The 27,579-nt window shown below is 42.9% G+C and overlaps 1 protein-coding gene across 1 annotated transcript in view; it reads left to right on the top strand.

Annotated features, from left to right (window-relative positions):
* The first annotated feature begins 5,686 nt into the window (after positions 1-5,686).
* PLCB4 (phospholipase C beta 4) overlaps positions 5,687-27,579 on the top strand; it is a 184,376-nt gene continuing 162,483 nt past the window's right edge. The window contains exons 1-2 of the mRNA XM_063391480.1: positions 5,687-5,824; positions 25,328-25,387. The gene's annotated coding sequence lies outside the window, so the exon portion shown is untranslated. The remainder of the gene's footprint in view (positions 5,825-25,327; positions 25,388-27,579) is intronic.

The following is a 27,579-nucleotide window of genomic DNA, read 5'->3' on the forward strand; positions in this document are numbered from 1 at the left end:
CTAGGAAAACGGGTTTCAAAAAGCAGCTGATGGGACTGAAAACAAAGGACTGTTATCTACAGAACTAAAAGTCCCACAGGAAGGTTCACAGGTTGGACTGCTTTTGTCTTCTGCGACTTCTTTAAAGTCTTTCTTTAGACAGCACAATCCTGAACCGAATAATTCTTGCGTTTTGCATTAATATTTTAAAGCAGAGTACTTCTGAGTGAGCACAGATTTGTAACAGTTTATTAATAAGTTTTCCTTTACAATTTTCAAAGAGCATTTTTTACGTAACCTGCCTGTCTTTCTACACATCGGTTACAACACTGAGTGCTGTTGTTTCAGCCTGGCTGTGCCAGTACTCTCACGATTTTCTTGCAGGCAATGCCAATCCCCTTCAGAACACTTAGGCAAAAGTCAACTTGACTGGCACCACCGCAGACCCTCAGCTGAGGAGGGGGAGCAGAAGCAGGTTTGAGAGCTCAGCAGGCAGCCTGAGTCTCATTGTAAATACATGGAGGGTGAGACTGGAGGTGAAATGCAGTTTCTCATTTGCTGGAGCATGGGGCTTTGTTCTTCTACAGACAGGAATGAGGAATGAGCCCTCAAAAGTGAGAAAGGAGCCCCAGGGCTCCCTCCTTGGGCTGCAGAACCTGGCACGTAGCAAAGTCTGGAAGCAACAGATCTTGTTCAGGTCATGGTGGATGGGTACAGGGATGCTGATGAAGGACAGAGCCCCTTGTCCTGCACACATTAACCCTGGCTGGCTCCTTGTCTGAAAGGCTGAATAGTACTGTGCTGTTTTTGATACTGATGCCATTTCTTTGGAGGGTGAGATACCTTACTGGTACCTTAAAGGTTACAAAAAGTATTGTTCAATGCTAAATTTAATTTCTTGTCACTAAATCAGACAAAGAAACTCAACCCTTTTTTCCCCCTGACATCCAAATGGAAAACCACAATCTTATTAGCAGCATTACCCTGAAAGCTCTGTTTTCCTCCCTGCTGCATTATGCAGCCTCTGGAGGAACTCCTCTCAAGCCCTGTGCTTCTGTAGTGCTGCATTCAGAAGACATGGAGCACAAGCCTGAAGATAAATATATCCCAGCACAATGAAGAGCCTAATTAGCATCCCGAATAGATCCAATATGGCACTCTTGATTAGTAATATTCACTCCTTTTAATATTCACTTTCTTTTAAGAAAGACCTCAAAAATAATAATTGTAATGTCTGTCATTAATATTATATTGTGGGCAGAGGAAAAACATTCCCTTTGTTCCCACTTGCTCCTATTATATCAATCTTTGTATGTGTAGCTCCCTGAAAAGCCTAGGAGGAAGCTAACAGCCCTTTTGAAAAATGATCACAGATAATTTTATTTTATAATAAATCAAAGATCTGATACTGAAGGAAATTTTGCTTCTTCAGAGAGCCAGCCTTCAGTAATCTCAGCTTTTTCTAAATCAAAGCATTTGATGGGATATGGGTGCACAAAACAAAGGGATCACAGCTGATACAAATGATTGGGACCATGAAGGTCTGGAACAAGATGGTATTTACAGGTGTGGAAAGTTAACAATCTTGAGCAAAAAACCTTGAGAAAAGGAGTTTCAGGACTAAAATCTCTTTCATTTTGCTCTGCCCTGCCTAACCAAAATATTTGTGTAGCTGAACATTTTGCAAGGGAGAGCTGGTAGAGACATCTACAGTTAAAACTGCCAAGACTTCCAGTATTTTGCCAAAATTTTAACTACCAGACTAAAATATTCCAAGCTTGCTGTCTGCATCAAGCTGCAACAAAATGGCCCAGCAATGTTCTCAAAAACAGTTATGAAAAAAAATCGAAAGCATTTTTAATCAAAATTATTCACCCCAGCTCTTTTTCTTTTGGAAGTAGACCTGAAATTAGACCTGAAGCAGACCTGTCTACTTCAGCCTGCAATTTGCCCCTGGGGTGACCATTTGATCACCCTTTTTTGCATTGCAGATGCTCAGACGTGGCTGCAGTGTGAGACCTGGAAAATCACCGCTCTAAGTGGATGCTTTGCTATCGACTCTGCGGAGCCAGTGTTTTCCCCATCAATAGCAACCGCAGCACCATTAGTGGCAGCACATCCAGCAGAGCCTTGTGGCAGCAGGGGCAGCAGCCAAGCTCTCCCTGGGGAGAGTGTGGATGTAAATCCACGTGGCTACATACACTGGAGCTGCTGGCTACAGCACTGAGCCCAGGTGAATAAACCACACTTATCATGCACGTGCAACTTACCTTAGTATTCAGTGTCAACATGTTTAACTAGAACCATAAATGTTGAGGAACAGAATTAGCAATGGTCTGACCAAGAGGGGCCCTAAATCAGCGAGAAGCACACCCAGGTCACATCAACACAGGATCTGCTAGAGATTGCATGGAACCACAGCTTCAACGCTCTCACTGAATTTTGCAGGTTCAGACTCCAATACCTACCATGTTTCTGTGCCTATTGCCTGCTTTTGATTGCTGCACATACTGATGCCCAAGGAAAATTTTGCCTTACACAGCCCAAAAATAAACCACCGAGAATAAACTCCTTTGGGTGGATATTCTAAGACCTACTGGGGCTGTGATTATAAAACGTCCTGTACCCTTGTATCAGAAAAGAAATAACATTTGAAGTTCATGTTACTTTACCAAAATTTCAGTGTCTTTGGAAAAAATGTTTTTCATTCTGACTATGCTGCAGCTTGAGTGGGTTCCTGTGAAAGAACCTCTAGTTTTTTGCTGACTATGATCAGGTGAGGTGGCAGTCTACTTTTATGAGGCAACCATTTTAGATGCACCAGGTTTCAGCTGATTACTGCAGAGGTTAGGACTGTTCTGCTGTGTTTCCTGGGACAGATTGTTTTCACCTGATATGAATTGTTGGCACAGTTCATCTTTCCCTAAATCTTTTTGCTAAGTCATGAGGGTGAAATCTTCAGCATTTGCATATGTTTATACTTACTGCTCCTAAAGCTAGAACTGCCAAATGTTGTTCTGCTGGAAGAAAATGAAACAGAACAACAGTATGTTGTCTGCAGCTAGTCAACCTAAGAACCAGATGAAAAATCGGAGGTTCTTGGATTCACTCCCTACTTATCCCTAACAAGCCAAGTCACACTGACTGCTGAAGTCAGGAGGGAGTCAGAGGAGAAACAAAGATGAAACTGTTGTCATCAGTTGTGCTGTGTTTAGAAGTCCAAGTGTGTAAACAGAGTTGTACCACAACAAAATTCACAGAAGTGGGAATTAACTTGGATATGGGGGCCTGACCCAGCCATTTGCAGCTGTGTGGGGGGTTTCAGACCCTTTGCACGGCCTCACTTTCCATGACTTTAAACCCCTTTTAGTGTGAAGAACCCTTGCTGTTCAAACTGACACTGTCAGTCCCTCTGTTTCCTCGCAGACCCAGGGTCCTGACACAGGTCCCTTTGGTGACTGCCCTTCTTTCAGTGAACGAGCCAGGTCAGGGAGTGACAGCGGAAGGGGAAGGACTGCTTGGGAAAGGACAAAGAGCAGCTTTTGCTAGAGAAACTACACTTCCACTAATTCTGGGATGCCACTACCTGCCTGCATTTCTTGCAGTTACCCAAACAGTGCAGGTCCCTACATTCTGCTAAAACTATTTTAAGAACAATAATGAAGATAATAGGCCTAGTTTTACCCTAGAATAAAATCTCCTTGCACAGGCAGGCAGCCATAACCTCTAGTCATGTAGAAGGCATTTGTGGGGATAAGCAGTTAAGAAATCATGGGGAAAGCCAGATAGAGTTATGGACCAGAATAACAATGTCAGTGCTTACAGACTCTGCCAGCTCTAGAGATCTGAAGAGAAACCACACAGGGATTCCTAAGGAGAATCCAATGCTGTTTTCTAGTGAGTAACTGATTATGCCTCACTGGAATTAAAATACTTTTTTGTTACTACTTATATAATAACTTACTTAATTTACATACAGCCCAATGGCAAAAAGAAAAAAAGAAAATCAAAGGAAAAGAAAGCAATGAAAAGGACATAGAGCACTTCATTTGTGTACCCACAAATGCATCCCTCTCCCATTCATTTAAAAACGAACCCTTTGGAACCACAAACAAAAACCCCTCTTCACTAACCCCTGTCCATCTGACATTCAAGCTGATGCCCTCCATCTTTAATGGCTGTAATTGCTGCTCCCATATCCTGTTAACTAGATCCCTGTAGCCCTGCCAGCGGTACTGGCCTTCCTCCAGCTCACGTGCTTCTCATTCAGGTTCCTTTGTTATTTCCTTCCTGCACCTCCTTTGGCCTGATACGCCCACCCTCAGCCCTGGCCGCCCCTTCATGGATATCTAAAGCTCTGCCTCTGCCACCGTGCCCATGAGGAGTTTCTGACTGAGGATACTTAAGCAAACACAAACGTGTTTAACAGAGCACTTGCCTCGGCTACAGGAACCCCTCAGACTGCAGGTCTGCTCTGCTGACAGGCTGTCCCTGGAATCGCGGGTCATCCTGGCTGTTGTTCTCAGTCCCTCCTTTGCTTATGGTGGCAGCTCTTGAAGGCAGAATATTTTTTTAATCACATCCTAGTACTGGTGTCGGGATGGGGCTCTCATTCCAAGCTCATGCAGTTTATGATATAGGATAATATAGCCTAAGACCTTGGCTATTGCATTACATGCTGGAGTAGTTCACGGCAATGCAACGCCCTTTTTGTGACTGGCGAGACTATTTCAGATTTTCCTCCACTGTTTCCTCAGCTCACCCTGGATAACTCCTGATCCGTAGCTTGCTGCCTCTCCCGACACCAGCTCTCGGTGCCTGTGTCCCTTCGGAGCGGCCCCACGGGTCCGAAATCCACAGTTCACTATCACAGTCAAGAGGGTGGGCTGCAGGTGGACAGGGAGGGGGAACCTGCTTTGCCTGTAAAGCTCGGCAATTTGTTTGGTTTTGTGGATGTTTCACTTTTTTTTTTTTTTTTTTTCTTCCTTGAGGTGAGGGAAAGAAAACATTTTTCGTGAATTCATGAGGGGACAGGGAATGCTGAGACCAGGCACATGGTGACAGGGGAGCACAGGCAGGCACAAGGGCAGTCCATGGCCGTGGTCTGTAGACAGTCATGAGCTGGGAAAGGGCTGGCCAGGGGATATCGGGAGAGGGAATCCCGCACTCCAGAGCGCCTGTGCGCTGAGTTCCTCAAGGCTCACTCCAAATAAAACCCAAGGAGTCCAACTGTGATTGTGAGGCGAAAACTGCGAGACTTCGGGAACCCTCCAGCGGCCTCCTCCACATCACCTTTCTCCAGTCGGCTGCGTGGAAAGCAGCAGGCCTGGCGGGAGCCCGGGCGCGCACGGGGGAAGGGGGGATTTCCTCCTCGCCCTTTTCCAATACGTGTAGTAAACAGAGGCGCGCCGGCGCGGCCATCCTCCGGGGGCACGTGTGCGGTACCTGCGGCTGCCGGGCAGCGCCGCGGAGCCTCCGCGCCCGGGGCCGTGCGGGCGGAGCTCCGCGCCCGCGGCCCCGCCGCCCACTTGCCATGCGCTGCCCGCAGCCCTGCGCGGCGGCGGGGGGAGCCGGCGGTGGCGGCCCGGCCCGGCCCGGCCCGCCCAGCACAGGCGGCGGCCGCCCTGGGGTTTCCCCCGTCCCTGCCGCGTCTCTCGGCGCTGCGGGGGTTGAGGCGGGCGCGGCGGCGGGGGAGGAGGGAGGGGAAGGGACGGGGGAAGGAGGAGCCGCCGCCGCTGTGGGGCGGGCGGGTCGCACACGCACACAGACACACACACAGACACACACACGGACACTGGCACAGCGTGAGGAGGAGGAAGAGGAGGGAGCAGCCTCGGCGCCTGAGGTAAGGGCGGCGGGAGCGGCCACCATTGAGGCGGGGGGGAACGGGGGGCGGCCGTGGCTCTGCCCGCAGCTTCGCGCCCTTGGCGGGGTGCGGCGCTGCCCGGCCCCCCCCCGCGCCGGGCCGTAACCTTGGGCTCCCCCGGCCGCGAGCCACGGGCGCGAGCGTGTGGGGCTGCCACAGGCGTGTGGGGCTGCCACCTGTGAGGGTCTGTCACCTGTGAGGGTCTGTCACCCCGTGGGTCCCGCACATCCGTGTGGGGCAGCCTTACGTGCATGTGCCCGTCACATATGTGGGTCTGTCACGCGTGTGGGTCTGTCGTACATGGGTGTGTGTCACATAGGTGTGTCTGCGTGCCAGTGTGTGCCACACATGTAGGGCTGCGCACACACACGTATGTCTGCGTGTGTCTGTGCACACACGGGTGTCCGTGTGCTCCGTGTGTGCTCCGTGTGTGGATCCCTCCGTGTGTGCGCCTGGCGGCTGGAGTCTTCCCCTCATCCTCGCTGCTGTAGTTTCTGAGTGTATCCGGATTTTGTCAGTGCTGGGCGGTGTGACAAATGTTTCTGTGTAGTTAAGTATAACTTTCTTGTAGTGGGGTTTTTTTTGTCTTCCTTTTTTTCCTTTTTTTTTTTTTCCCTTTTTTTCCTCTTTTTTTTTTCCCTGGGAGGAAGGCAAGCTCACCTTTGAAGATTGTTTGTTTTCTTTCATATATATCCAAAGGTCTCTGGGGATACAAGTGCTCCTGTTGCCTGTGTCTGTGTGGTTATAATTTACAAGACTTTTAAAATCACCTAGTGGTAATTTGCAAAGCAAGGTGCAAAAGCAATGTTTCCATTTCCATTCCAAGGCTGTGCACTGTATTCTGTGCACAACTTTGAATTATGTGCAGTCAGACACCTGTTACTTAATCCTGTTTATCCTTTCCAGTTACAGTTATCCAGCCTTGTCTTCTTTTTTTTTTTTATATCCTAAAATAAATTACAGATATTCTTTTATGCTGGCATCTAGTAGGAACCCAGGGATCTAATGCGCTTGTGAGGTATTTAATGTGTGTTTGTTAGGTAATACTTTCTCGAAAGGGGATGATTTTAGAAAGTTATAGAATAATCATTATCTCAGGAGGAGTTTATATAATGTTAAAGTGTCCATGGGGATGCATCTGTAGGAAAGGTGGATGGTACGGGCTACATGAAGTCAAAGTCTTACACAGTATAAATCTTAAGTAAAGTGTGCATCATCCTCTATTAACACGTAAATAATATTTGCGTTTGTCAAGCCTCGCTTGCTGTTGCACCATGGAATTTTCAGTTTAATAACTGGTGTTAACGGGGGTCCTTGGGAAAATGTCGCATTTCAGATCCTGCGAGGGGATGGAGCAGATTCTTTCATAACACGTTTGTGTTCAGGGCTGTATTCCAGAGCTTACCTGAGCAGCGTTTGCAAGCTGATACTACTCAGTTCCTCCAACTTCTGGAAGTGTTACGGCCTCAGTATTTGCAGGCTTTCACCAGATCAAGGGTACCTAATAGTGCCATGTACCACAAAATAATTACTGTTATACACAGCTGAGCAATTTTGTATTGTACAGAGACAGTTCCTAAATATGAATTGAGAACAGATTTATTCCTCCCTGCAACTGGTAACTTCATGAAGTAATTAAAAATAAATTACGGAGCTCTAGGATGAGAGTTCTCTTCCACAACCAGTGTGCCTTCACGTGTCACTTTTGATTCATCTCTTGATGATATCGCTAAAAACCAGGTATTGAAAGCAAAGTCAAACCCCTGGTGAAAATATAACTGCGTGGCTGTCAAAATAAAATGTGAGGCTCTGATTTGATTGCTGGCTGTGGATATGCACTTGGTAGAGTAACAATGCCTTTTATTTTAAAGACATGCACCCACGCACAGGAGCTTTGTTCTAAAATAGTGTTTTCTGTCATGAATTTATGCATAACCTACAGTCTCTACTTTTTCTTAGAATGCAGGGAAGACAGAACCGTGAAGGGGAAGAGAGAAAGACCAAAAGGGGCAGGAAAGAGAAGTCATTTGAGTTTCCCTTGCTGACAGAGGAAACACTTCTTTGTTATGTTTCACACAAAATATTGTGTTGTTTTCACCTTTTCAAAAACAATAGCGAGCTGTTTGGGCTAGATATACACTGCTGATTTCTGTTGCAGACTTTGTGCATTTGTTCCAGTAATATCTGGCTGTGATGGTGAACTTGGGGCTGTGCTGGAAGTCTGTCAAGTATTTCTTACAGCTGTGTAGGAACTGATGGCTTCATTTTCACCAGGCTTAGGTATACTGTGTTGAAAACTTGTAGGGATGTAAGTATTGTGCTTACCGAAATGACTTGCTTTGTATTTCTCTTTCATTTTTTATCTTGTCATTTTTTGTAGGCTTTTCAAATTGTTCAGTGGTTTGTTTTCCTTGGTGGTTTTAACAACTCAATTGCTATTCCTTCCTCTTTGTAATTTGCCAGAGACTGAAGTCTGAAACTGCTGTTTTAATATTTTCCTTAAAATTGAATTAATCCCTTTTCTAGAGGAAGGGAGGAAGGGACAAAGCACTACTTATGAGAATTTTAGAAATGAGAACCAAAACTTAATGCAGGCATCTTACCTAAGAGAGGCTGCTTATGAAAATTGTACCTCATTGATTTTGGAGAAGGCTGGTTTCCTCTGTAGTTTCAATCATCTGTCCCATTAGATTTTGGGAAGTGTTGTAAATTGGTTTAGAAGTGAAATTTTCCAAGTCATAAAATCTCCGGTTGGTCGTTAGTGGAAATCATTACGAAGGGTTGCATAAGCATTATTTGTAGGATGGCTAATCAGCAGCCTGGGCTTAGTTCCATTCTCTAATAAATAGATGCATTGTGCTACTTCAAAAATTGCAAAATTGATGGCTTGAGTACATTTAATAATTTTGCAAGATATGTGATGCTTCTGGTTTGGGGAAGACTCTTTGATGTCTGCAGAAGTTGCACACAGTGGAGGTGTTTATGATCCTGCCTGTTAACTCTTCAAAAGTTTTTTGATTATACTATTTAGGACATCCTATTCTTATGAAAGATTCATGCATAGCACCACATCAAAATTACCTATGTGCACGCATCAAAGGCTCAGAGAAATTTTATTCGGCAGGACTTTCTGGGAACAGGTTTCGTGGTCCTCTTGCTTCTGCAGAAAAATAATGTGATTTTTGGACTTTGTATTCCAAAGAGCTGATCTGTAGAGGGTTAGAATTTATGGGCTATCAATGTTATCAATACCAAAGGTACTGTGCTATGGTGTTAACCATCCTGCTCTGCTTACATGTTGCCCTGTGAACACTAAATTATGAAAATCTATCTTGTTGGTCCTCTCCCATCTTCTTATGGTGGTAGTGCTTTCTGGAAGTTTAGTAAATATTGCTAAAGAGGCTTGTGGAACTCTGCAAGAAGACTGATTCCCAGCCATTCTGGAATGAATTAATGAGGCCTGGTAGTAAGATCCTTGCTCCAGAAAGACATGCCAATGTATCTGAGTGCCTGGGACAGGGAGCCACAGCATGGGACACGGCATCAGAACAACCCTTCTGCCGCTGTCATCGGTGCACCGATGCCAGGAATCGGCAATTTCCAGGGCAAGGTGCTCCCAAGCGGCTTCTGCGATCACAGAAATAGATGGTGCAGCACAACTGTGGCTTTCGAGATTCCTCTCCAGTAGACTTCTGGGTGATGGGCTGCTGCCCTGCAGGGATCTTGGAGAAAAATCAATTCTTGCCATCTCCTCCTTTTGAAGACCAACATCAGCTTGTACGAGATAGGGAAGTGCTGTGGCTTCTGCTGTCAGTTTGCCTTACAAGTCATTCTACATGTCAGCCTACTACTGAAAGAAGTACTTGCTAAAGCTGTACCTGTGCAACAGCAAAAGAGTCTTGATTTTTGGAGAAGAATGAGACAAAACCTTCATCTTCCTCTACTCTGAGGAACCTCCTAGCATAATATGAGGTCATAGTGTCCTGTTTCCCTTGTTACTGGTTTTGGATAAATGGTATTTGTGCATGGTTATAATGTTTCATTTCACCTTTCCAGTCAGTCTCCCTGTGGGAGAGAGCCTGTTCCAGGGAACAGTGCAGCTATCAGGGAAAGGTTAGGTTAATATGGTGGATCTGCTCTTGAAAAGGGGACAAGTACAAGGTTCCAGCTTTTGAGGCCACTCACCTTTTGCATGGTGCAGGTTTCTGTGGCGGATGGGGCTGTTACTTGGATCTCTTTGTGGTTTCCTGTTCTTTTCCATTGCCAGTCAGTGCTGCTAAGCCCAGTCATGATCCTGTCCCCCTGTGGCTGGTAGCTGGTCATGGGACATACAGACCAGGGATACAGCATGGAGCATGCCTCGTCCTCCCCTTTCATGGCCACCTTGCAGGTGAATCCATAATCTGACTTTATGCAATTTAATCCACGCTGCCTGATTAAAAAAATCTATTCCATAACCCATAAGTGCTCCTAATTCCTCCTAGTGGGTCTCTCACCTTTCTTTCTGCAATAGCCAGGGATCAAAGTGCAGGTTAAGGAGTTGGTTGGCAGCAACATTGCATACATGCAAAATTAGGGCCTTGCTTTCCATTTTATATGGGATGTGTGATTGTACCACCACGAGGCCCTACACCCGCAGAGCTAAGAGTCCCTTGTTTGATCTTTCCTCAGAGTTACAGCCTGTTCTTTGCCCAGTTACAGTAACTGGGAGCTTTAGGCAAACGAGGTGAGGCAGCCTGTTTGGAATGTGCTCCATTGTGAGGTCTGTTTGTGGAGCGGTTGAAATTGGTGTTGCTGAAGTAACGACGTGCCTCTGCCCTCTCGATTCTGAAGAAACTGGTTCTGTTCAGTTGACTTTGGGGCTCTCAAGCTGTACCTCCCTTTGTGAGCCAGCCCTGCAGCCTCAAAGACCTTGAGCAGATGTGTAACATTACAGAAGCTGGATTTAAAAGGGACTGTTCAAATTAAATCCTCTACATTGTTCCTTCTCAGATGTTGTAACAATAGACCATTTACTTGAAAAGTCTTAATCTAGTCTTGGTGTTTGTATTATCTTGCTTTTATGTGCAACACCATCTGAAATTATGAAGATAAAAAATTTACAAATGTCATCGAGCTATCAAATAGTTACATAAAAGTAATTTATGTCTGCAGTTGGTCTAGCAATATGCCAGCCAAGAGGGCATATATATTCAGCTTCAGGAATATTTGGGTGCATTTAGTAAGGAGGAAATGAGTATGAAAAGGGTATTAAAGAACAGGCTCTTTATTCTTGAAGTTACAGATAAATTTCTGTTTCTAACAATTTCTACGTTCAGCCTGTGCACACATGCTCCTGCAGACTGGAAATAATCAGGCAGGAGGTCAGTGACTAATAAAGGGGGCAAAAGAGAATAAGGACTTGAAAGGTTAATAAGGAGCATCTCTTGGATTCCAATGATCTAGAGTGTCCATGATCCTGTGAACACTGATGATGTGGAAAATAACAAGTAATAAGGGAGTTCTCTGAGATGTGAGCTGTGGTCTTGAATGAGATAGATCAGATGAAAGAACTCAAAGTGGCATTTTTTTCCTCCTTGATCTAGTAGACCTTTCCAAAACTCGATGGGTTTTTCTGTTCCCATTTTTCTACTCCTTGAATATATTAATTTCCCATGCCTAAAATTGCCACGTCTCTCACATTTGCCTTTTGGTTTTCTTTTTTGGGGATGTCCGCTGTCGATGTTGCTGCATGTGCTGTACCTGTTGCACATACAGATGTTCTGTACTCTCCTCTCAGCCAAGGCTGTGTGCCGGATCCAGGGCTTGACTCCATCTCTGCCATCAGACTGCTGCTAAAAGGAAGCAGAAGGAAGAAAGGAATTGATAGCTGCAGTAAGAGCCTGTTTGTTTGGAAGAACACAAATTAGGATAATTCGTGCAGAATTCTTCTCGGTGAAGTGTGAGTTGAAATGGAACATGAATGCCTTATTGGGAAGTAGGAAATAGAGCCATGGAGTGATTTCTTTGGCAAGGCTAATGTGATCTGTTGAACCCAACAGAATTGGTATAATTTTTTGTATGAAAGACTGTGACCATGGAAAGAAAAGCATTTCTGAAGAAGGTGGGGAGAGAGGCTGATGAATTCTCTGTAGGTTTGTTTGCAGAGATGAGAAGGAAGCACAGATCTGTTAAAGGAGAGATTGGGTACCATGGTGTGGTGACTGCAAGGCAGGCAGAGGCTGTTGGATGATTTGATTTTACTATTTGTTCTTCAGATACAGTTCTTGAGGATTAGTGCAGATTAATTGGGTGCTCTGGTGGATTTGGAGAGCTGCACTGCATGTCTGACATCAGCAAAGAATAGACCGAGTAATTATTGCTTTCTCATCTTTTAGCCTGTGTTGTTTGCGTACTGCTTCCCTGACAAAATATGCTTAGGAATAGTTGTCATACATTAAATGCCAAGGGAAGATGGAATGTGGTTGCAGGTATATCAGAGCAGATTGCAAATGAGGTGCTGCAGTCTGGCACAGGAGCTGCGAGTTGCAGGTAACGTGGGTACTTTGGCACCCCTGCCTGCCTTGCCGTTCTCGCCCTGGAAATCTCCTGTGTCCGCCGATGCTGCAGGTGCGGTGGAGCTCTCGGAGATTCCCCTCGGCGTGCCTGCCATCCCTCACATGATGCGCTTATCTGCTTTGATTGGAGAATCCCCGGCCTGGAGGAGAAGGTGGGGGCTTCGAGGGGCGGGGAGCGATGTGACCTGGGAGAACAACAGAGGGCTCAAATAGGGCAGCCCGGGCGGGAGCAGGCTCAGCTGCGGCTCGCTGTCCCGGGGGTGCTGCCGGTGCCACATTCCCCCAGGCACGGCAGCTGGGGCTCGGGGACCCTGGCGACCTCCTCTGCTCCGTGTGGGGCTGGCGGGAGCAGCCCCCGCTGTGCATCTGCGTTTGCTCAGGGGAAGGTCCTGGATTCTCTCTGCTGCGACTGAGCTGATCCAGAGATTCATTTCCTTTTTCCCCAAGCCCTTCAAATCTGGCAGTATGTAGCAGAGTCTGGCTGTTCTTTTTGCTGATGCTCTCGGTTTTGGCTATGAAATACAGAGTAGCTTTTTGATGACCTGTGACTGTACCAGGTGGCTGGGAAGAAAAATAACTTCTGAGAAGACCTTGGCCCAGGTGAGGACAAACTGGGCAAAGTTTTTTTTGGTTGTACAAGTTGCTGCTTTTCTGCATTCACGTGTCAGTGGTATAACTGTGCTTTTCTCAAACAGATTTTCGTCTATTTGGATGTATCCTAAAGTATTGTGTATGTTTGGCTCTGCATGCTTTTAATTTTTTGTTTTTCTTTACAAACTGAGAAAGCGCTGGAGATGGCATATGCGCCAAGCCTGGTAAACAGATGTTGATAAAATGGTCTCCTTTGAGATATCCTAATGAGAGCATGAGCTTAACTAGAAGGGCCACATAAAAATAGTTGGTGTGCCATTTCATCTGTGTGTCTTCACACAAAAAAAATGCCTTGAATTAGTCTTTGCATCAGGTAACAGAAGCATTTGCACTGTTTTTATGGGAGTAACACCATCTCTTCCCTGTGGAATTGATGAAGAATGACACCTTGGAAGAAGCATGTGGTACTTCACTGGGAGAGTTAATAACTTGGTGGGGTGCTGGTGGGCTCTGCAACCTGTGTGGGTGCTTTTGTGGATGGATGGATGGATTGTATGCTTGGGAGAGAGAACCCCCAAAGGCTCTCCCCTGACCCCAGCTGCTGGTGGTGATCACAGAGGTGTCTGCATCCAGCAGGGAGTGAAGGTGCACAGAGGCTTGCAGGGCTAGGAAAGGGTAACAGCAGGATCAGTCCTCTGCATGTTGCTTTTATCCCTCTAGAGAGCTGGGTGATCAGTACTGTGGAGAAATGCTGGGTGTTGTTCCCATTGCATGTTTCTGTTTGCTGGCTAGGGAAGGGATAGATCGTCAGCTCTGCTGGTCTGGTTGAGTTCATTTGGAAGTATTCTTGCTAATGGAGTTTGTACTGCAGAATTGTGGTCCCTGTGTGGATAGAAGAATCATAGCTTGCTTAGACCTTTATCTGGCAGTCCAAGTCATGTAAAAAACCTTAATATTTTCTGTTGCATCTTCATTTTCAGTGCTAAATCTTTGGACTGCAGAAAAAGATATCTGTTTGGTTTTGTCTACAGTCTACCAGTTGATTTATTTAGGGTTTTGGGGCACTTTTTTTTTGTTGTTGTTTTTCTTTTTTTCTTTTTTTTTTAAGACTTAAAAAACTTTGTTCTTCTTATTTGTAGTGATTCTTTTGTTTGTTTTGTGTGTATTCTTCTATGTTAGTTTCTTACAGCTTTCCTGCAATGAAATAAAAGCCTCATGTAACCTAACTGAATTTCCAGATGTGGGGAAATCAAAAATGTATGTTTGCAGTAATTCTTTGCTATGCAAACATATGTCTTTATTTTGTAAATGCTTCTTGTATTTTAAAACAGATGAGGTGAAAGCAATACTTTACAGGAGTAGCTGTGAATTGGCATGAAATAGGTTACTTGTGGAAAAAAAGGGAGCTTTATTGCTGCAGATTTCTTTTTTAAATGAAGTCTGTGGCACTTCAGTTTTCAAAACTGAATCAATCTGCCAAGAAATGCATGCTCTGATTTATATACCTTTGATTTAGTTATGCTCAGTTTATAAAGAGTGCCTGGTAATCTTCCCTGATCTCATCCTGCTTTAATTTTTAATTTACCCTTGAAAAGACCCTGCTCACTTTAATCTGGAATAACCACCTCCCCTCCCCAGAGGACTGAATAATAATATTGTGAAAACAAAGATCTAAGCGCAGCCCTCAGATATCTGGCATGTTAAAAACATCAATTGAATTGATGTGAAATTATGTGGAAAAACATACAGGTAGTTTTTCAGGTAATTTTGAATCATCAGAATTGATTCTGTGAGTGGTTTTCCATGATTCAGATGCTGAGCAGTGTGGCGATACTTTGAGGCTTTTGAAAACTGGGAAACAGCTTTTGATCCTCACAGGTAGAAATGCCAGAGGAAGTTGCATTGCTGTGGTAAGAGTTACATTATCTGGTTTTAAGGAATTGGCTCCATCCCACTGTAGTTTAGTGTCAGAATGTTTGCTGGGTATTTTCATTCTCTCATTTGTACAGTTGTTTTCTTTATAGAAGACAACAATACTACAAGATATGAGACCTTTTTTTCCTAGTCTTCTTGGGGGTTTAGCTTTTGAATTATTTAATTTTCACAGAATCAGTTAGGTTGGAAAAGCCCTCTGAAATCATTGAATCCAATCTATGATGCAACATCACCATGGCACTGAGTGCCACATCCAGGCTTTGCTTAAACACCTGCAGGGATGGTGACTCCACCACGTCCCTGGGCAGCCCATTGCAATGTCCAATCAGCCTTGCTAAAAATCTGATTAATTGCCTAAAGCTCCCTGGTGCTGCCTGAGACCACGTCCCCATGTCCTGCCGCTGCTGTCCTGGGAGAAGAGGCCGACCCTCACCTGGTTACAGCCTCCTGTCAGGGAGTTGTATTCCCTCAGTAAAGGGATACATTGAAAGAATAGCCGGAACCTTTAGCAGCATTAAATGCTCCTGAAGACCCTCATGAATAATTTGAAATTTTAACGAAAATCTTGGATCTTGAATGTGTTGCTTCACCTGGTTCATCTGAAAGATCTGTGGAAGCATTTCTTCAAAGCATTAGTGATAGTAATTATCAGAGCAAGGTGTCGGGTTTGTGTTTGTTTTTTGCTTTTCTTTTTAGGAGCTAGAAAACTATGTAATGTAAAAATTTCAGAATTGTAGATTTATGGGTTTTTTTGAGGTGAGCTACATCTCTTCCTTAAAAAGTGGTAATTTAAATTATAGCCACTTTTCTGGTGATATTTCTTGATTTCATAAACCATTACCTGAAATCCTTCAGTTACTGAAAAGCCAACTTATAGTTTCAATTAAAAAGTGCTTCTGTATACCTGAATATCACATTTATTACACAAATAAATTTCTGGCTGCCTTTCTTTTTGTAGAAGTTGATGAAAAGATAATGCTTCTCAGTTAATTTTAAATCATTTAAAGGAAGTCTTATTTAAACATGACTGAAAGTGGATTAATCCTTTTCTTCCTTCCATCTCTCCCTGCTGTCATCACATCTTGGGTTTTCAAAATTAAAGAATGTTGTCTAAAGGGCTTTGGCAGGCAATGTTTTGCTTATCTCAGTGGTCTTCAGTCCAGCTGATAATTAGCACTTCTCTTAGTGACTGAAACATAATTTTAACAAAACTTGGCTCTTCCTTTTCAGCACTGTCTATTGACGGATCATGGGGGTTGCAAGCAAGTAACCTGAGTCCATTTGAGCCTAGCACCTCACAATGCAATTCAAAATCATCCTGCTTCCCCTAAGGGGGATGGTTGCTGAAATTTATCGGTTCTCTCTTACTGTGATACTGCTGTGACTGGGTTTGTGCATCTGCAGTTTTATCAGCGATGATTCACAGGCCAAAATGGTGTTTGTCCACATTCATTCCTTTCCCCTTTCAAAGGGAAAATAATGGGAAAAAACGATTCTATCAGATACATAATAGCTTCTCTTTTTATTGTTTGGCATTGTGTGGTTTCGGTTTTTTCTTTTTTCTAATCCTGTAATTTGACCAGACAAAAGAAAGGTAACGAGTGTCAGGACTTGGCAGGGGGATTTGCCATGTATGAGGAGAAAAACTGACCTGAGTACAGCCCACTGCAAGTGCACAAACCCAGCCCTTCGGAGCTGGAGATTGCTTAAATCAGTCTGTAGCTTTTGCAGGGTAAATAGTTAATTTGAGAACTTAATTTCAGAACTTTGTTTGTTCCCTATAGTCTAACATCCAGTGGGGCTCCGTTTATCCCTTCCAAAGCAAAAAGTGTCTACAAAGTTGGCCCAAGCCTTCTCGTTTGTAAGTTTAGATGTCAAAGGTTTCCCTTTTTAAGGATGGAGAGGTACTGGTGGAATTTTAGAAGACCATGTTAAGAGAGATATAATTTCAAGACTGATTTTTAGCTCAATTTCAGCAGAGCAAGGAGTGGCTGTTAGGACAGCTTTGATCCTGTAGGAGGAATGGTGATATTCTTGGGTTAGGACAGGTAACCCTGTGTGACACAGGAGGACAGGGGCCCAGACAGAATCCTGTTTGTTGCTTGGTATTGTTTTGGTAATTCCACCACCTTTCCTTTCCCTCCCCCCCTGTCTTTTGGATATGGGCACAACTTTAAAAATTAGATTTCCTTGTTCTGAAGTAGGACCTGGGTTAAACACAGTACGACCCACACCCTCACCCACAGTGTTCTGATTCGGTATTTTTCACTCTCTATCTTAAATGTCATGATAGTGCCTGACACGAAGGCTCACTGTCTTGTGAACCACGAGATCCAGAACAGATTTCAGTAGTGCACATCAGAATAGTTCCAGCCCCGAAAGTATGAACTGAAGTACAGCACAATGTAAATGTCAGTTCAGGAATGTGAGGTAGGTTTGGTATGATCCCTTAAGGATTCTTTGTTCGTGGCCTAAATTGCGAGGTTTCTGGGGCAGGGACTATCTTTGCATTATTTATTGTATGGCATTTATTCCAATGCAGTCTTTATTATTTTTGATTTAACCTGCTTGGTGCCCATTTGCTGATGAGATGAGAGAATACACTGCAACACAGTGCTTTTAATTAGAATACATATACAAAACTGATATATACAAGTTAAAAAGAAGTGGCATCCATGTTGTTCAGTTCAACATGCTGAAGTACCTAAGTGTATAAAGCAGCTTTCAGACTATTTAATCTCTTTGTATTCCAACTGTTGAGACCTTTTTCAGCTTGGAGAGATGACTTCTCCAAAGCCTGCAGCCCATGTGTGTTAACAACAGGGGTCCTGGTAAATTACGTCTTGACCTTGACTTGGAAATCAAAATGTGGCAAATCAGGGACACGGACATGCTCCACCAGGATGAGCTCCCGGGGGTGCAGATTAATGTATGGACCACGGCGTTGCTTACACTGCTCATGCTCATGCCATGCAGTATGAGAGGCCATTGTCTTTAATACCTTTGTTATGCAACAGATCCAGTTTTGATTTGTAGCCCAGAAAGAGCAAAGTTTCAGTTTTAGAAGCACAGTCTGTTATGGGATATTTATCAAGCAGTCTTCTTCATGTGAATGTTGACACAAGTCTTGCGGCAGAAGTGACAATGTGCTTCTTGGTGTTGTTTCTAAGTTTGAAGAGTCCCTGTGTAAATCTTTTGAGTCAGAACATAACTCAGGAACACCTTTTCTTCTTTGTTTTTATTGCTTTGGCAATGGTATGGACCTAGTCTGAATCAGCAAAGCTGGCTTAAAGGGACACTCAAGTGAAAACCATATGTGTATATATAAAAAGGAATTTCTTTTGCAAAGAATCAAAGTAGCTAGGGACATCAGGCCTACCACTGAACATTCTAAAATTAATTTCTATGGGTTGTGTCGTTTCTGTTGCCTCCCTCTTTCTTTGTGTTCTGTGAAAGGCACCAAACAGCCAACCCTGAACAAGCTCAACTGCACAGATGGATGAGAAAAGAAATAGAAGGGGCTGGGCAGAAATTGCGATCTTACAAAGCATAGATTGAGAAAGATGTTTCAGCTATGCTAAGAATTATTTACACTTTGCAGCCTTGCAGCTCTCAGTGATCTAATAGTGGTTCTGGAATCTCTCTTTTAGGCGTTGTACATATTTGTTAAAAATGCTCCTTCACCCAAAGAATTTATTGCACTGGAATAGGAGGAGCCTAGAGCTGAACAGAGTTTTTGGTATATAAGCAACAGAATGGAAGTGTGAAACATTTTCAGCTACATGTGGTTAAGATCAGCCTAAAAATTCAAACTGCATGTTTTAATAATTTTTGATCAAGTAGGACTTCAAAGATTCTGACTTCCCTTTAAAGTGGAAATTTCTGCATTGGACAATGTCGCACAAACCAGCACTGGCTGCCATCAGATGAGATTTGCTTCAGAGCAGCCGGCAGCATCAGGCCCAGGATGTTTGCACAATGAGGCTTTGTAAACCTCCTCTGCAGAACTGCAATGCTTTGATCTGTTTACCGGACAAATCAAAATTAAACTGATGTCTCTCTCTCTCTTTTTTTTTTTTCCCTTTTTTTTTCCCTTAGGAGAAATTAGCACTCAGGAAATCTGGCTGGCCATATCAGATTTTGCCCCAAGAAATTGCATTAGTTTAAAAAAGAGGCATTGTACTCCCAGCTTAATGTTTAAACTCAGTGTCAAAACGTTAGGGCAGAATAATGCACACCGATAATGCAAATGGTTTTCTTGGGTGGATTTCAACTCCTGTGCTAGTATCTGGGAGAATATGTTTACTTTCTTGCACTGAAATACCACGCTGTTTCCATCACAGTAATGCCACTTGCAGCTAGCTGGTTGCAGCCAGGTTCAGCGATAAGAAATCAACATTATTTTGAAATGTATCCCTGTTTATTACAGTGTAACTTTTTTTTTTATACTTCGTATTATCCAGTGACTAAACACGTTTACTTTAAACGGGCTATGTGTTCCAGGTGGGTAGAAGCAAAACAAAAGTGCATTTGAGCCTGTTGTAATTAAATTTCAGCTCTGTACATTTTGTCAAGACAAGAAAAGCTGCTGGCATTTAAACCTTGCAATGCATTATGGAGTGACTACCAGTCAGATCCTCCTATGGAATTAAAACAAATTGGAAAGCAGAGTGAGAAAGGGGAAGAGAGATTTGTGTGAATTAAATGACTACAGCCTGTGGTTTGCCAGGCTCTCTTGCTTTTGTTGATGATGTCTGGTTATGTAAACTTCTTCCCACCACTTTCTTCTTGAACTTGCAGCAAAGTGGTTTTGTGTAGTGTAACATCTGCTGGCATAAAAGTGGTTGTAATTAAAAAAAAATCTCTGCTGTGCAGCCCAGTAGGAAGGAAAGAGAGGATGGAAAGGAGCGTTCTCTAGAAACACAGATGGCTTTGGATATTAATAATGTTTTATGAAATAATTTTAAAAATATGATTGCCAAATAAAAAAGGGATTGTATGAAGAAGCTGAGTGCATCTATTCAGTAAGTTTGGAAGAGTTTGCTGTTAAAGTTTCCTGGAGGAGCATGCCCAATGTGGTCAGCCATGTACTCTCCCAAGAGTGATGGGACCAAGGGGTTTCCATAAAATGCCAGGTCCCTTCTGTGTTATTTTGCACCATGCAAAATAATCTTGTACTATAGTATGGTATGTAATTATCTCAGTAAATATTCCGGGGGAAAAATAATGCTGCCTAATCCCTTTCTCTTGCTGTTGTGGAGGATTGAGATAATAAAAGCATAGATCACAACATGCTACATTAGAGCTGCTGGCCTACATTTCAGAGTGAGATTGGCAAGGAGCAGGCTCCCAGTTTCTGGAACACAGAGTACATCCCAAAAAGAATGATTAGGCTGCAGTAGGATTTATGTGATGATGCTGGGCCCTCCCTGGAGACATCAGATTTTATCTTAGTGATATGAAGTGCTGGCAGTTGCTGGCTTGCTGGCCTGAAAGGAGTATCCATCCTCTTCCCATCTTGTCACCTGCTGCGTGTTCCTCGGTGCCTGCATTAGCTGCCCGCTTTCCATGTTGGAGTCTAGGCCTGCTCCTTCCTTTCTGTTCTCTTTGAGTTATGGTGAGATCCCCTTAAACTTTACTCCTGGTTGGAGTGCAGCTTTTTATGATAATAATTTCGTTGGCCCAAGCCGAGTAAAAGCATTTACCCATAATTGACCTGGACTCTTTGTAATGCTGTAAATGAAGTCTTGGATTGTTAATGCTTTCATCAGCAGTGAGTAATTCCATGGATTGAAAACCTCTTAAACTGCAGCATGATGATTTTTGTTCCAGAGGATTACTATAGGTGACTAAAAATTGAGTACAACCTTTTTCCCCTAGAAAAAAAAAAGAAAAAAAAAAGAAAAAATAATATCTTTCCTAATCCATAGGTATAATTCCCGGCAGGAGCTGTAGGATAGTATATAATTACATCCAAGACACACTGAAATTCTCTGAGTCAAATTGCAGATTGTGTTTCTTGGTGCTATTACATTTGCATACTGATAAGAGTTTGTAGTAACTGTTCTGTATTGCACAAATGCTGCTGTTGTTTATTGCTTGGCTTAAATTACTGGGGTTTATCATATAAATATAACTCATTCTCTGTAGAAAAAGGTCTAAAAGATTCTATTATCTACACACCTTTTTGGAGGGTGTACTTTATTATCAATTGATGTGCTTTTCGTGAAGTGGAATCTCTGGGCTCTAAGTACTTGACATCTCTGTGAGAATAGTCTGCCTGTTTCAGGAGGGCAGTGTCCTGGATCCTGCTCAGCAAACATCAGGGAGTGATTTTACCTTTCAGTTTAGTTAGATGTACATTGATCCCGAGTCAAGCACTCTCTGGACTCAGGATTTCATGGCTGGAGGCAGATTAGGACTTAAGGGGGGCTTGTGTGTGGTAGCAGTAGTTAAAAAGTTTCTGACTTAGTGATGCTGAATGCAACACCCTTGGTAGAATTCTGTGGTTTATGAGAGTGATTTCCATCATGGTGTTCCTATGACCATTCATTGTGTTTAACTGTGTGGTTACCTGATTCTTCGGTCCGTTTTGGGAGTCATAGTGTCAAGTTCTTATCTACTTGGGATAAACAGCCATCTGTGCCTGCAGTCAGTGCCTTCCAGGTCAGAATCAGAGCAGAAAAGGTGCAGGGCTCTCTGGTAGCTGAAGATGCTGCTGATCCTGTGGGTGAGTACACAAAATGTTCCAGAAAGATACGCCGGAGGCTCAAATTATGTAATGCCTCGAGCAGGAAGCCACCGAATTATGTGTGGAGTATGTCAGCAGCAACAGACTGATGTCCCTGGCAGGGCTCCACTCCAGGAAGGAGCTGGGCTTTCTCAGAAGCCTCACACGAGAGAGAGCCATGAGGCAGCGAGGCCCTGCTGGAACAGCCTGGCCCATGGAGGGGGGGAGGCTGGCTGCTGACACCACAGTGCTCTGGGTGCTTTCCTGTCCCCAAGTGCCAGAGTGACAGGGAACTCTTCAGGTTTTCCTTTGGCCTTGTGTGTTTGCCTCTTCTGTTGCTTTGGGGTTTTTTCTTTACTCCTAGATCTTAAAAAAAAAAACCCAACTAAAAAACAAAAAAACCCCTTACAAATACCACCCCCTCCAAAACCACAAAACAATAACACCTCCCCTCCCCCCCCCCAAAAAAAACCAAAACCAAAACCAACCCACCACAAAGAAAGAAAAGACCTCTTCAGAAATAACACATCCAGATTAGGGATATACAGGCAATTCACGTGTGAAAAATGTTAACAGTTGTATGTCTAAAATGAACTAAAGAGCTGTGGTTGAAGTTCCTTTTTGGCACAAAGTGAGTGAAGGTTTGGTAGGTAATGATCATTTCGGTATATTGACAGGCTAAAATTGTCATGTTTAAATTAAGACTCTAATGGTCTTTTCTAAATTGGGTGCTTGTACTTGGCTTCTAATTAGAATGAGGCAAAAGGTCCTTATTGGAATTCTAAAGTTATACTCTGGGTAGCTGGAGGAGGTGATTATCCTAACCAAGTGTCCATCAGTGGGAAAGTCATAGACTTGCAGAAGTGTGTTCCTGTCAGGTCATCCTCTCTGAGCATTTCAGAGTGACAGGTGAAAAAGAACCTTGAATGATGGATCCCTGTGGATGAAAACTTGTTTTCTGCTTGAAAATAAAAGAAAAAAATTTCTCTTGACAGGCCTAGAGTGTTGATGAAGGTCGTCTGTCCTTTTGAAGGATTATTATGATTTAGCTGGGTCTTTTGCAAAAGTACACGCTCTCCTGGTAGGTTATAAGGGGGTTTGAAGTCATGGAGAGAGAGGAAACCCATGGGATGTATTTAAGGTGACAGGTGAAGAAACACATTGTGCTTTACTAAACAGTAGAGAAGAAATGTGTGTTGCAGCCAGAATGAGCACTGGGCACATCAGAATTTGATGCCTCTACACCTGCCTTGGTGTCCAGGTGAAGCTGAAATCCTATGATACCTGGTTAGGTGTTCAGGAAGCGAGGAACAGCAAATTAAAGATCCTTTACCAACAAAAGCAGGCATCAAGGTACTTAAGACCAGCTTATTCACATTATTTTTTTTTTCTTTTGAACATGAGAAAAGTGAAAATTGTAGAGTTTTTGTATTTTAGCCTTTACACCCATCTCTGGAATGGAGGGCAGACCTGAGGCTGCAGCCGCTGTCTTTCCTGCCTCAGTTGTCTTGTTACTGTGAATTACAAACTGCTCAGTGTTTCTGGAAGTGAGACTTCACTCTGGCTCTAAGTGTTTCCCTCAAAGAATTTACAGTCTCACTGAAAGGGCCACTGGAGATTTTGGACACAAACAAGCTTCTGAAGAAACACTTAACTGGTGGAAAGACAGAGAGAGAGATTTTTGGTATTTGGATAACTAAAAGGAAACTGATTTTCTTCATTAAATTTATGAGATTGTACTCATGTGTTTACATGAAACATGAGAAATTTTAGGGCCTGGTGGCAATTCTGCCCAGAAAGCTGTGGATGATTAAAACCAGTTGGGAAGCAGGTTCTGTTCCTGGTATGTGCATTAGGGATGGTGGGCTGCTCCTGATTCCAGCGGAGCTGGGCTGGATCCGACGCTGATGTAACCCTGTTGAAATCTGACCGCGATCTGCAAGAGAACAAAAATGTCTGAGGTGTATCTCTGGTTGCAGACCAACAGAGTAATCTGTGTACTTGAAAATATTCTTGTCATGTCTTTGTTTTCCTAGCACAGACGTGTTTTGAGCAGGGAGTTTATTTTAGCATGCAGTTGACCCAGAAGTAAGAGTAAGGACGCTTTTGTGTGAAGCTGACAAGTCCTAGAGACCCAGTGATGTCTTGTCATGTAATTATGGGCTGCTGAGGTCAGTCTGAAAGTGCACCAGCAAAATGAGAGCATTAGAGGCATTAAAAAAATAAGTGAAATCACTGTGTAGTCTCTTACTAGAAGAGCGTGCTGTCAATATTTAATGAGAACAAAGTATGTAGCCATCATCCTCTCCGTGTTGCTATTTCTGATTTGGAACAAATTCTGTTTTAATAGACATTTTTGGCAACTTTGGGAGGATTCAAGAGAAGAGGAAACTATTTGCTTTAACTGCCCTCATTGCTGTAATTGTGATTGCTGTGGTTCTCAGTCCCTCTGGTCTCATACTCGGGGTGTTTTATGTAGCATGAGTTCTCAAAGCAAATGCTAGACCCACAACATACTCTGGCTTCCCTTGGCTGAGACACTTGTTTTCTACAATCTGTTTCTAATATTGAGTTTTTCTTTCTTTCTTTCTTTCTTTTTTTATTTATCTCATAAAACTTAAACCTCATAAAACTGAAGAGTATCAGGTCAGATTTAGTTCTGTGTATGCACCTAGTGCATATTGAGATATTCTTAACTTTAGGCTTCAATTTATTTTTTCTATAAAGGAAAAAAGATGAAGCTTGATGGAAGAGAGAAAAATACAGCTTCTGATCTAATGTGCAGGAGCTCTTGATAGAAATTAATTTGAAAAAGCAACAGCCAATCTCATATTATTTTCAATAATACTGAAGACACTCGGTTTTTTATTTTATAAAATACTGTCTCTTGTAAAACATGGATTTCTAGTCTGAATTTGGATTTGATTTAATTTTTGAGTACCCCTTTGTCATTTTTATTTGTCTGTATAAACCTACTGCTTTGCTTGCTGAAGGTCTGTTGTGCTCATGTCCATTTTAAGGTCTCACACTTACATCTTACAGATGGAAATAATTGGGTTTGTACATTTGAAAAAAAGAGGGGTAAAAAGTAACACCACCAAAGCAACCCTGCCCACCTGTACTGCTCAGAGGTACAGAAGTGTTGGATGCCCCTGGGCTGCCCCTTCCCCTCCAAAGATGGGCAAAGACAGAAGGGGATGCTTTCATCCTTCCAAAGTGCTGGCAAAAGCAATGGAGGAAATATGTTCTAGCACTAATAACAATGGCATCATTTACTTTTTACCAAAGCTAGGATGAGAGAAGAGACCTAATTATATGTCTCAAAAGAAAATATTTTCTGTTCCCTGCTCCTGACATGCTGCTCCATCCTTGGTCTCCATTGTGTTGCTTTCTAGTTTTACGTGCTTGGAAGAATGGGCCCCATGTGTTTGTGTCACCTGCAGCTATGATGCTTCTGCTTAAATAACAGGAATTCTAAAATAAAATGAACTTCAAACAAAAGCTCACTGAACACACAGTATTTGTTTGCTGTAAATACTCTGATCCATAAGGAGAAATTATTTCTGGGGGGGAAAGAAGGTCTTGAAGTAGTTTACTGTGATTTTATTAGGTAATTAAAAATGAATATGCATAATTAAGGCTTTTTTTTTTTTTCCTTTTTTTTTTCAGGGAAAGGAAGACATTTTCTACAATGTGAATTTCTACGGAACAATTTCTGATTTTCGAAAGGTACGCTTTTAACATTTTAATTGTTTTTACTAGATGATCTACTTCACATTTAAAATATGGTTTACCTTTGCAATGCTGCAATGTCCATATTAGCAGAATGAAAAACGTGTTCTGAAAAAGCAGCAGCTGGGGTTTATGAGAGAAGTTATCAGAAATTTAGGTCATAACTGCGAATTCAGAGTATGCTGTGCTCTCCTGAAACCAGATATCCCGACATCAAGGAAGTGTGTATGTGTGAGGTTGATCAGACACAGCCAGATGAGGGTATTCAAAGCTCTCAGAGGCCTTATCTTTTTGAAGTCTGACATTCTGGAAAGTATGGATGAGTAAAAATTGTTCTTTTGTATATCCCCTCTCAGGCCCAATAAACTCCAATTATAACCATTCCTAAACAGCTGCAAAGTCAATTTAGGGTCTGGAGTCTCTGTGTGGTTCCAGCAGATTCTTCTCGCCTTGTATTTGTGGAGAATAAGTTTTTAGCTTTTTTTTAGTACTCAGGGATACCACTTGCATACCAATTTATGTTCTCTTCCTAGTCTGAGTAAAGTTTTATCCATCCCACTGGCATAAAGGATTCTTGTCCTATTGGCTTCTGCTGTCTGAAAAGTACTTTTCCTCCAGAAGCCCCAAGCTGGCACAAAATTCCAATTGCTTTAGCAATCCAGACCTTGAGCAGGCTCAAAAATTTGTTGTGGCAGATGTTAGATTCTGGCTAATCCTGACTGAGACCTCAAGCTTAGTTTAGATGAGTCCTTTGATTCCTGTCCTAGTGCACAGGCACAGAGCAGGCCACAGGCTTCATGCACTACTCTGCTTACTGGAATTTTTGGAAGTGATAACGATGGGATGGTGCATTTGCTTTTTGTTGTTCATCTAAAGCCACACCTAAATTCACATGAGACTTCTCCGATGTGGTCTGAAATGAAATCACGTGAGAAATCCCAGATGAGGATTCCAGTTGCTGATGGATCTGCTCTAAAGGGATGTTCAGTAGGAAAATTTCATTGCAGAAGTCACTGACACCAAAGGATGTGGTTGTGGTGTTTGTCTAGAACTGTAGAATTAGCAGCAATGGTACAAAGGTTGTAGGCACTGCTCTACCTATCCTACCTTGGCATTAGTGATTAAAACAGGCTTGTTTTCCTTGTTTTTCACTGCTGGATTGTTGGTTTATCCACGTAGTTTATGCCACAAGCATTTGGGAATCTGTTGCTCTGTGACCTGGTGTTCTGTCACAGTTGGTTTGTTTATTTGTAACTGATAAAAATAATTCTTCTGTGGGCACAAGCACAGTTTAAAATAATTAAAAAAGAAGAAAAAAAAAAGGCCTACATTGGCCAGAAATAGCTTTCTTGGAAAGTAGAAACTTCTGTAAATATCTTTGTAGAGCAATGGTCTGAAAATACAGCTAGGGCTGGCTTCTTATGCAGGTGCAACATTAGAAATCTTACTAATAAGAGACTTAGAATGAATTCCCATTAATGGCAGAACTGTTGGTTCATGTGTTAAAACTGATAAAGGAATAGGAGATGAAGGAGTTTACCTAGAACGTCTGTTACATTTGATGTTTTCAAAATAAGAGTAAATATTAGAGGGGAAAGCCCCTTTGGAGTTAGTGAAGGAAGTTAGGGAACGTTGCTTTTCATTTTCCACTGGATCCTCTTTTTAACCATTTAAACATGGCATGAAGAAGGATATGCCATAGGCTTTCCACACTGTTCTGAAAGTTAAAAACCTCAAAAATTTTGTGAAAAAAGGAACAGCAAATTTCAGAACTTCTGAATTTTTGCATCAAGTAAATACGAAGAGAACTTGGCGGAATAACAAAACAAAAGTAGCCCCAGGCAGTCACAGTTTGTACAGGCAGTTTTAAGGTCTGTGAACAGCATGCTGCAGTTATCACTGGTGGCACTGAGGATGCCTGGGAGAGGTTTTCTGGGTAGAAGCCTGTTAAAATATCATATTGTTAAAGATTAAATGGGGCCATTCTGTGCTATCCTGTGTTTCATTTCAGTGTGATTCCAGGCAGTATTTCTTCAGGAGATGAGGTCAGGCAATGTGTCCTTAAAGGTTTATTCTGTTTGCATAGTGCTGGGTGGGAGGACAGGGCTGTGCAAACGGGAGATGGTGCCTTTATCATAACACATCATTCACCTGTAATCATGTTCCCCTTAGGAGAGCGTTAGTCACGT

This window comes from Prinia subflava, chromosome 2 (genome assembly GCF_021018805.1).
Source record: "Prinia subflava isolate CZ2003 ecotype Zambia chromosome 2, Cam_Psub_1.2, whole genome shotgun sequence".
Classification (NCBI taxonomy): Eukaryota; Metazoa; Chordata; class Aves; order Passeriformes; family Cisticolidae; genus Prinia; species Prinia subflava.